The sequence below is a fragment of the Hevea brasiliensis genome, chromosome 6, assembly GCF_030052815.1.
Source record: "Hevea brasiliensis isolate MT/VB/25A 57/8 chromosome 6, ASM3005281v1, whole genome shotgun sequence".
NCBI lineage: Eukaryota > Viridiplantae > Streptophyta > Magnoliopsida > Malpighiales > Euphorbiaceae > Hevea > Hevea brasiliensis.
In genome coordinates, this window is record NC_079498.1 from 63,962,117 (window position 1) to 63,973,849 (window position 11,733).

Sequence of the window (11,733 nt, forward strand, 5' to 3'; positions counted from 1 at the left end):
ATTGCACATCAAGGGCCAATAACTAGAGCAATGGCTAAGAAGCTTCAAGGCTTGGTGCATAAGCACATCACCAAGTCCAACCTCTTGCAAGTATTCGGTTGGGACATGGAAGAGAGAAGCCAACCTTGCTGTACATGTCTTTGCATATTTGAGGAGCCAAGAGACCAAGTGGCATCCGTCCTAGTTGGCATACATGTGGCAGCCACGTCAGCAAGTCCATCCTAGTTGGCATCCAATGTGGTGTCCAAGTGGAGTGCCTAGGTGGCAACACAATTGGCAGCCCATCTCCACCTACCTTTTGAGGATGCTTTTGTCCATTTTGCAAAGATTGGAAGCCATAATTTTGTCCAAGAGCTCCAGCCATGCTTCAACCTTTTATAGGAAAAGCAAAGTTACTACTTTCAGCTTCAAGACAAAACATCTCTTTTCATATTGTCTTTCAATTGTAGCTGCCAAATCTGACCTTCCTATTAATGTTTGAACTTTGTATCTATTTTTAGGAGAGATTGGTCTATTAACCAAGACTTGCACATGTCCCATGGTTGTTGAAATGTCTTGACAACACCAACCCATATTTTTGCCTTCTTTTGTTTCATTTTGGCATCAGAATTCATATGGTAAATTTTTGAGCAAAATTGCTGGAGCTTGCTTCAAAGTTCTTCTTAGAACTCTCTCTATTTTTCTTAGCAAATTCTTGCCTTGATTTGTTAAGTTTTATTATATGTTCAAGGTTGTTCATCAGCATAGGTGAATTGGTCTTGTTCTTGGCTGTCTTTCTTGGGAATTATATTTTCAGTTCTCCATCTTCAAGGTGAAGGGTTGAAGGTTCAAGGGAGTTTCTTGGCTTGTTTTGAAGACGGTCCTTTGGTCTTTCTTCTTAGTTGAATCAGTTACTAAGGGTAGAAACCGTATCATTTGGTATCAGAGCTTTGGCTCTCTTCAAAACAGGTTGGTCATCCATTTTGTTGTGTTCTTGTTTTTTTCCTTTCTCCTTTTTTTTTTTTTTCTCTTCCTTGTGTTTCAGCCTTGAAGGTTCTTCAAGTCCTTGTGTTTTCTGGTGTTTTTAAGAAAATCTGAACATATTCTTGGCTTAGTAGTGAGTTAACACTCAATACTACTAATCTTAGGGTATATTAGAGTCTTTCTTGCATCTGTCCTTGTTTCCCTAGTTTTGTCACATTTGTGTTGTTTTCTACCTTAAACTTTTTCTTCACAACCTGGTTATTTGCATCTTTGTGGCTTGTGAAGTGTGTTGTTGAAGTGTTTATTGCTGGATGTGTTGAGTGTATCTGTTGTGTGGTTACATGATATAAAAAAAAAAAAGAACAAAAAGAAAGAAGAAAAAAAAAAAGAAAAGGGGTTATAAAAAAAAAGGGTGCTAAAGTGTATGTTTGAGAGCTGGAAAATAAGTTCAACATTTCTATTTGGTGGCTGTTTTGGGGGAGGTAAAACCAAACCAACCCAGAAAATTCTAAAACTTCATAGGGGTGCTTTGTAGACGAAATTAAGCTTAGAAATCAAATTTGGTGTAAAAATTCTACCGTTTACTTGGTGAACCAAATTTAGCACCTATTAGGCCAATTTGGAGTCCAAAACTTCAAGGTGCTTTCTGGAACCTCTAGACTTGATTTTCCCTACTAAAACTATGTCTTGTTGCTGCTCTTAAAACAGTTTTACAAAAATAGCAAGCTAATTCGACTCCTATTTCACTTGATTGCTCTAGAGCTTGGTGTCTTCATTTCTTGCTTCAAGTGTCATAACAAACCCTTATTCCACACGTTTTGCTTGAGTTTGTGCTTGAACATATATTAAAACTTGATTTAAACTTGCTGGAATTGCATTAGTTCTGACAAGAACTTGGTAAGCAAGCTTGAGTGGAAAAAGGCATTGAGTGGCAAGAACTCCAGGAGGGTAAAAGCCTATAAACTGAGTACAAACACTTGAGTGACCAAAAATTGAGTGAATTTGTGAGGTTGTTTTCTGTTTTACTAACTTTTTTGTGCAGGTGTTAAAAATGTCACAAGAACAAACTAGTGGACTTAATATGGATAATCCTTTTTACCAACAAGCACTTGTTCAACATTTGGAAAGAATTGGTAGACAATTGAGCAACCTAGCTGACCGAATTGAAAGAATTGAGCAGAATAGTGGGAATGGTAGACAAAACACAAATGAGGGGCAGAATAGGGCTAGGGGATCTAGAGTGAACAATGCACCACCTATAGATGATTGGGGGGATGAAAATGATGATGATTCTGATGAAGAGGATGACCAGCACTCTGCTGCACATGATGACCACCATAGACCGAGAGGGATGAGAGGTAATAGGGGTGGAAGAGGTGGAGGCAGAAACTTGAGAAGAGGTAATATGGAGGAAGCAAGAGGGAGAGGGAGAGTGGATGGTAACATTAGTGGGATCAAAATGAAAATTCCGCCATTCCAAGGCAAAGCCAATCCGGATGCATATTTGGAGTGGGAGAGGAAGGTGGATCTCATATTTGATTGTCACAATTATAGTGAGGAAAAGAAGGTGAAGCTTGCAGTAGTTGAGTTTACAGATTATGCCATAGTTTGGTGGGATCAATTGCTCACTAAAAGAAGGAGAAATGGGATGAGGGGTGTTGAAACTTGGGATGAGATGAAGCAAATCATGAGGGACAGATTTGTACCTCAACATTACTATAGGGAGTTGCACCAAAGGTTGCAAGGGCTGGTGCAAGGAAACAAAAGTGTGGAAGAATATTTCAAGGAGATGGAGATGGCTATGATAAGAGCCAATGTAGAGGAGGATAGGGAAGCCACTATGGCTAGGTTCCTAAAGGGGCTGAATCTTGATATTGCCAACATAGTGGAGCTACAACACTATGTAGAGCTTGATGACATGTTAAATATGGCAATCAAGATAGAAAAACAACTAAAGAAGAAGAAAGCATTCAAAATGGGTGTAGGTATGAATTTGGGAAACAATGCTCCATGGAAACCGAATTGGAAGAAGGGTGAAACTAGTGATTCCAAGGCTGTTTCTAAGGAAAAGAAAGAGGAGACTAGGGGTGGAGAAAAGCCTAGTGTGACTGAGAAAGGCAATGGACAGAATACCTCTAGTGGGAGAACTAGGGATATCAAATGTTTTAGGTGCCTAGGGAAGGGACATTATGCATCTCAATGTCCTAACAAGAGGGTGATGGTGATGAGGCCGAATGGAGAGATCGAATCAGAAGATGATGATGTTGATGATGATGATGCTAGTGAGAGTATGCCTCCTTTGGAGGAAGCTAGTGATGTAGAGCATGCCGTGGGAGGAAATATTCTGGTGGTTAGGCGTGCACTAAGTGCACAAGCAAAGGAAGAAGAGGGAGATGCAAAGGGAAAATATTTTCCACACTAGATGCTTGGTGAATGGTAAAACTTGTAGCATGATTGTAGATAGTGGTAGTTGTGTGAATGTTGCCAGCACACTCATGGTTGCGAAGCTTGGCATGCGCACCATCAAGCATCCTAGACCATACAAGTTGCAATGGCTGAATGACTGTGGGGAAATTAAGGTGAACAAGCAAGTGATGTTGGCTTTTTCTATTGGAAGGTATAAGGATGAGGTGTTGTGTGATGTGGTGCCAATGCATGCTGGACATATTTTGCTAGGGAGACCATGGCAATATGATAGGAAGGTAGTGCATGATGGATTTAGGAATAGGTACTCCTTTGATCATGATGGACGAAGGGTTACTTTAGCAGCATTATCACCCGCACAAGCTTTTGAAGATCAATTAAGGATAAAACAGACCATGAATGAGCAACAACAAAGAGAGGCCGAGCTAAGAGTGCAAAAAGAGAAAGAAAGAAAAGAAAGAGAGGAAAAAGTAAGAGGGAAAAATGAGGAAGAGAAAGAGAAGAGAGAAAATTCAAAAAGAGTGAAACCAAAAGAAAAGAGCTCGGGGCAAATGGAGAGTTGTGAGAAGAGTGGAGAGAATAAAGTCAGTTTGCTAGCAAAAGCCAAGGATGTGAGGACCGCATATTTTTCAAGTATGCCAATGGCTTTGCTAATTTGTAAGGGAGCTTACACCAATGCTTCTAACCTTGACCCATCCATTCCTAGTTGTGCTTTGCCCTTATTGCAGGAGTTTGAGGATGTCTTCCCTGAAGAAATACCTAATGGGCTACCACCAATTAGAGGCATAGAGCACCAAATTGATTTTGTGCCTGGAGCTGTAATCCCAAATAGGCCAGCCTATAGAACCAATCCGGAAGAGGCTAAGGAACTTCAAAGACAAGTGGAGGAGCTTCTAGCAAAAGGCCATGTTAGGGAGAGCATGAGCCCATGTGCCGTACCTGTTCTTTTGGTGCCTAAGAAAGATGGGAGCATGCGCATGTGTGTGGATTGTAGAGCAATCAACAAAATCACTGTAAAGTATAGACATCCCATACCTAGACTTGATGATATGCTTGATGAGTTGCATGGTGCATGCATATTTTCTAAAATTGACTTAAAGAGTGGTTATCACCAAATTCGCATGAAATTAGGAGATGAATGGAAAACTGCCTTTAAGACTCAATATGGACTATATGAATGGTTAGTCATGCCATTTGGCTTGACCAATGCACCTAGTACATTTATGAGGCTTATGAACCATGTGTTGCGTGCTTTCCTAGGAAAATTTGTTGTAGTGTATTTTGATGATATCCTAGTATATAGCCAAAATATGCATGATCATTTGCTGCACTTGAGACAAGTCTTTGAGGTGTTGAGAAAAGAGCACTTGTATGCCAATCTTAAGAAATGCACTTTTTGTATGGACAAAGTTATTTTCTTAGGATTTGTGGTGAGTGGCAAGGGAATTGAGGTTGATGAGGACAAGGTAAGAGCCATTAGAGAGTGGCCTACACCTAAGTCCGTGAGTGATGTGAGGAGCTTCCATGGGTTGGCTAGTTTTTATAGGAGATTTGTAAAGGACTTCAGTACCATAGCCTCACCCTTGAATGAAGTTGTAAAAAAGAATGTGGGATTCAAGTGGGGGGAAGAACAAGAGCATGCATTTAATTCACTTAAGGAGAAATTGTGTTATGCACCTTTACTTGCTTTACCTGATTTTTCTAAAACTTTTGAGATTGAATGTGATGCCTCTGGAGTGGGTATTGGAGCTGTTTTGAAGCAGGAAAGGAGACCGATTGCCTACTTCAGTGAGAAGCTAAGTGGGGCTACATTGAACTACTCCACTTATGACAAAGAGATGTATGCTTTGGTGCGTGCACTTGAGACTTGGCAACACTACTTGTGGCCGAAGGAGTTTGTCATTCATAGTGACCATGAGTCACTCAAGTACTTAAAAGGGCAGAACAAGCTCAACAAGCGCCATGCCAAGTGGAGTGAATTCATTGAAGGTTTCCCATATGTGATTCAATACAAGCAAGGCAAAGAGAATGTGGTGGCTGATGCACTTTCAAGGAGGTACACTTTACTTTCCATGCTTGACGCTAGACTTTTAGGCTTCGAACATGTGAAAGAAATGTATGCTAATGATGATGACTTTGGGAAAGTGTTTGCCTTTTGTGAACATGCTGCATATGATAAATTCTATAGGCATAATGGTTTCTTGTTTAGGGAAAATAAATTATGTGTGCCTAAATGCTCAATTAGAGAGTTGCTTGTTAAAGAATCACATGCTGGTGGTTTAATGGGACATTTTGGGGTTGCAAAGACCTTAGAAATTTTAAAGGAACATTTTTATTGGCCACACATGAAGAGGGATGTAGAGAGAGTGTGTGCTAGATGTGTGGCTTGCATGAAGGCAAAGTCCAAAGTAAGGCCGCATGGTCTATACATGCCATTGAGTGTTCCTAGTGAACCTTGGGTAGATTTATCCATGGATTTCATTTTGGGTTTACCTAGGACAAAGAAAGGCCATGATAGTATTTTTGTTGTTGTTGATCGTTTTTCCAAGATGGCTCATTTCATACCATGTCACAAGACTGACGATGCATCTTACATTGCTTCTTTGTTCTTTAGGGAGATAGTTAGATTGCATGGCATTCCTAGAACAATTGTTAGTGATAGGGATGTGAAATTTCTAAGCCATTTTTGGAAAGTCTTGTGGGGAAAATTAGGAACAAAACTTTGTTTCTCCACCACTTGCCATCCACAAACGGATGGGCAAACAGAAGTTGTCAATAGGACCGTGGGCACTCTTCTACGTGCAATGATTAAACAAAACTTGAAAGCTTGGGAGGAGTGCATACCATTCATAGAATTTGCATACAACAGGTCTATGCATTCATCTACTTGTATATGGTTTTAATCCACTAACTCCTTTAGATTTGTTGCCTTTGCCTACTAATGAGCTTGCTAGTTTAGATGGCAAAAGGAAAGCTGAAATGGTGAAACAAATGCATCAAAAAGCAAAGCAACAAATGGAGAAAGTGAATGAGAGGAGGGCAGCCCAAGCTAACAAGGGAAGAAAGAAGATGGTGTTCCAACCTGGTGATCTTGTATGGGTTCATTTGAGAAAGGAGAGGTTTCCTACACAAAGGAAATCAAAACTTCAGCCTAGGAGTGATGGACCTTTTGAAGTGCTAGAGAGAATTAATGACAATGCATACAAGATAAACCTTCCAGGTGAGTATGGTGTAAGTGCTACATTTAATGTGACTGATCTTGCTCCTTTCTATGCAGATGATGACAATTCGAGGACGAATTCTTTCGAAGAGGGAGAGGATGATGAGGAACCGGTTACACCAATTGCACATCAAGGGCATTCAATAACTAGAGCAATGGCTAAGAAGCTTCAAGGCTTGGTGCATAAGCACATCACCAAGTCCAACCTCTTGCAAGTATTCGGTTGGGACATGGAAGAGAGAAGCCAACCTTGCTGTACATGTCTTTGCATATTTGAGGAGCCAAGAGACCAAGTGGCATCCGTCCAAGTTGGCATACATGTGGCAGCCACGTCAGCAAGTCCATCCTAGTTGGCATCCAATGTGGCGTCCAAGTGGAGTGCCTAGGTGGCAACACAATTGGCAGCCCATCTCCACCTACCTTTTGAGGATGCTTTTGTCCATTTTGCAAAGATTGGAAGCCATAATTTTGTCCAAGAGCTCCAGCCATGCTTCAACCTTTTATAGGAAAAGCAAAGTTACTACTTTCAGCTTCAAGACAAAACATCTCTTTTCATATTGTCTTTCAATTGTAGCTGCCAAATCTGACCTTCCTATTAATGTTTGAACTTTGTATCTATTTTTAGGAGAGATTGGTCTATTAACCAAGACTTGCACATGTCCCATGGTTGTTGAAATGTCTTGACAACACCAACCCATATTTTTGCCTTCTTTTGTTTCATTTTCGCATCAGAATTCATATGGTAAATTTTTGAGCAAAATTGCTGGAGCTTGCTTCAAAGTTCTTCTTAGAACTCTCTCTATTTTTCTTAGCAAATTCTTGCCTTGATTTGTTAAGTTTTATTATATGTTCAAGGTTGTTCATCAGCATAGGTGAATTGGTCTTGTTCTTGGCTGTCTTTCTTGGGAATTATATTTTCAGTTCTCCATCTTCAAGGTGAAGGGTTGAAGGTTCAAGGGAGTTTCTTGGCTTGTTTTGAAGACGGTCCTTTGGTCTTTCTTCTTAGTTGAATCAGTTACTAAGGGTAGAAACCGTATCATTTCCCTCTCAAAGGAAATCAAAATTACAACCAAGATGTGATGGACCTTTCCAAGTGCTGACCAAAATTAATGATAACGCTTACAAAATAAACCTGCCCGGTGAGTATAATGTCAGTGCCACCTTCAATGTTGCTGATTTATCTCCTTGTGTTGATGCAGGAACAGATTCGAGGACGAATCCTTTTGAAGCGGAGGGGAATGATGAGAATCAAGCTACATCCATAACAAAGGATTTCATCCAAGGTCCAATTACCAGAGCTAGAGCTAAATCACTTCAGAATTTAATTTGTGAAATCATAAGGAGCAAGGATTATAAGCTGGAATGGCATGAAGAAAAATGTGAAGGATTAAATTTGGGGAAAATTATGCTTAGAAGTGACCAGGTGTCACGTGGAGCATTAGATTACATGGAATAACCTGTGGACATGCATGCACCAGATCCAACCCATGTACATGTATCTGCTGGCACCTTTTTCAAGGAATATTCCATCTGTTATAACCACTTCTCTTTTGGACTTAAATGCCCTTATTTGCTGCTGCATTAAATTTACTTTTTGTAAGGAGTTTTTAGTCTTTTGATAGATTAATTTTTGTTTGGACTTAAAGCTCCTTACAACTGTTACTAAAGTAGGGATATTTTTGTCTTTAGTTTTGAAGCCAAGAGTGATGAGCACTCCTAGGATGCCAAGAAACACAACATCTAAATATTGGAACCAAGATCTTTAATCATCCAAACAAGGCAGAATTTCAGATTGAAAACCCAAGTGTCAATACACAAATAGTAACAAGCTAAAGCATATTGATCATCAAAATAAGACTAGCAAGGGGTTCATGCTGCTAGAATCCAAGTTCTTTCAAGAAACATGGAAGAAACATAGAAGAAACTCAAGCTCCAGCAATGGAGTTCTCTCCCTAATACTCACACTTAAACTAGAAAAATGAAGGCTGCCCATACAATCTGAATATCTTGGGTTATATATAGCATCTCTAAAACCCTAAAAGTGTGCCAAAACCCTAAAAGTGTGCCAACATGGCTAAAAAGACAAAAATAAAAGGCTCCTCAATCAGATGGGGCGTTTCCATAGGGGGGGGGGGGACCATTTGGGACCACTTGCTTTATGGCAGCCCTTTATGTAGTGGGGACCATAAGTTGGCAGCAACACTTTAGGTGGTAGCAGCCTTTTTTTAATGTAGTGGGGACCAACAAAAGGTATCAGCACATGGCAAATCCAAATAAGCATAAGAAGCTCCTCCAATCCACTTGGCCAAATGGTCTTGTGCCAAGTCATGCTGATGTGGCGAAGTCACTCTGATGTGGCGCCACTTGTCAAGTCTCCCATGCCAACTTGTGTGAGAATGATCCACCTAGATTCCAACAATATGCAAGAAAGTCCAACATGGCAATTTTGATCCCCCTTGTGCTCACAATGCTCCAACACCAATGCTTGCAACTCTCTAGCTCTGGCTCTGGTGATGGGTCCTCTAATTAATGGCATAGGCACTGGTGCTTCTTCATCATCCCCTCCTCCTTTGAAAGAATTCGTCCTCGAATTTGGTCCTGCATCAATGCAAGGGGAAAGATCAGTAATGTTAAAAGAATTGCTAACACCATACTCACCAGGTAAATCAATCTTGTATGCATTGTTGTTGATCCTTTCTAGCACTTTGAATGGACCATCACACCTTGGCTGTAATTTCGACTTTCTTAGGTTTGGAAACCGCTCTTTCCTTAAATGCACCCAAACAAAGTCACCTGGTTCAAACACAAGAGGCTTTCGGCCTTTATTAGCATGAGTAGCATATTGTGCATTTTTCTTTTCAATTTGTAACCTAGCTTGCTCATGCAATTTTCTAACCAAATCTGCTTTCTTTTTACCATCAAGACTATTAATATGATCAACAGGTAAAGGCAACAAGTCTAATGGTGTCAATGGATTAAAACCATACACAATCTGAAATGGTGAAAATCCAGTAGAAGAATGCACTACTCTGTTATAAGCAAACTCAACAAAAGGAATGCAATCTTCCCAAGATTTCAAATTTTGTTTAACCATCACACGCAATAAAGTAGTTAAGCTTCTATTCACTACTTCTGTTTGTCCATCAGTCTGGGGATGACAAGTAGTTGAGAACAACAGTTTAGTACCTAACTTACCCCACAACACCCTCCAAAAGTGACTTAGGAACTTAACATCTCTATCACTTACTATAGTCCTAGGTATACCATGTAACCTGACTATCTCCTTAAAGAACAAATTGGCTATGTATGTGGCGTCATCTGTTTTGTGACACGGTATGAAGTGTGCCATCTTAGAAAATCTATCAACAGCCACAAATATAGAATCATGACCTCTGCTAGACCTAGGCAAACCCAAAATAAAATCCATAGAAATATCAGTCCAAGGTTCCTTAGGAACAGGCAAGGGTGTGTAAAGACCATTTGGCATTACTCTAGACTTTGCTTTCTTACATTCAACACACCTAGAACACATTCGATCAACATCTTTCCTCATATGTGGCCAAAAGAAGTGTTCTTGCAATATGTTTAAAGTCTTAGCAACACCAAAATGTCCCATCAAACCACCACTATGTGACTCCAAAACCAGCAAGTCTCGCATAGAGCATTTAGGCACACACAATTTATTCTCCTTAAACAAGTATCCATCATGCCTATAAAATTTCTGAAATGCACTTTTCTCACAAGCAGCATATACATTACAAAAATCAGCATCATCAACATACAATTCTTTCATGAACTCAAAACCAAGCAATTTAGCATCAAGTGTAGACAAAAGTGCATGTCTCCTAGAAAGTGCATCAGCTACAACATTCTCTTTTCCTTGCTTGTATTTAATCACATATGGAAATGACTCTAAAAATTCAATCCATTTAGCATGCCTTCTACTCAACTTATTTTGACTCTTAATATGCTTCAATGATTCATGATCCGAATGTATGACAAACTCTTTAGGCCACAAATAATGTTGCCAAGTTTCCAAGGCCCTAACTAATGCATACATCTCCTTATCATAAGTAGAGTAATTCAAGGCAGCTCCATGCAATTTCTCACTAAAATATGCTATTGGTCGTTTCTCTTGCATGAGAACCGCACCAATTCCTACACCACTTGCGTCACATTCAATTTCAAAAGTCTTATCAAAATTTGGCAAACTCAACAAGGGTGCAGAACACAATCTATCTTTAAGTTCAGAAAATGCATGTTCATGTTTCTTTTTCCACTCAAATGCAACATTCTTTTTCACCAATTCATTCAAAGGAGCAGCAATTGTACTAAAATTAGGCACAAATCGCCTATAGAAACTAGCCAATCCATGGAAACTCCTAACCTCAGACACATTCTTAGGAATTGGCCAATCTCTAATGGCTTTGATTTTCTCTTCATCAACCTGTACACCTTTACTACTTACAACAAAACCAAGAAAAACAACCTTATCCAAGCAAAATGAACACTTTTTCGCATTCGCATACAATTTCTCATTTCTCAACACATCAAAAACAAGTCTCAAGTGATGCAAATGCTCGTCTATGTTACTGCTGTAAATCAAAATGTCATCAAAATACACAACAACAAATTTTCCAATGAAATTCCTCAACACATGATTCATCAAACGCATAAAAGTGCTAGGAGCATTTGTGAGCCCAAATGGCATCACCATCCATTCATACAACCCATATTTAGTTTTGAAAGCAGTTTTCCACTCATCACCAATTTTCATTCTTATTTGGTGGTAACCACTTTTCAAATCTATCTTAGAAAACACACTTGCACCATGCAACTCATCAAGCATATCATCAAGGCGAGGGATTGGGTGTCTATACTTTACAGTGATTTTATTGATGGCTCTGCAATCCACACACATGCGATAACTCCCATCCTTCTTTGGCACTAGCAACACAGGTACAGCACATGGGCTCATGCTCTCCCTAACATAGCCCTTCTCCATAAGCTCCTCCACTTGCCTTTGTAACTCCTTTGTTTCTTTAGGATTTGTTCTATATGCTGGTCTATTCGGTATTTGTGCTCCAGGTACCAAGTCGATCTGGTGCTCAATCCCTCTGATAGGT

At 39.8% G+C, this 11,733-nt stretch overlaps 1 pseudogene; it reads left to right on the forward strand.

Moving 5' to 3' along the window:
- Window positions 1-1,017: 1,017 nt before the first annotated feature.
- LOC131180821 (uncharacterized) lies at window positions 1,018-6,511 on the forward strand (annotated as a pseudogene).
- The last annotated feature ends 5,222 nt before the right edge of the window (window positions 6,512-11,733 follow it).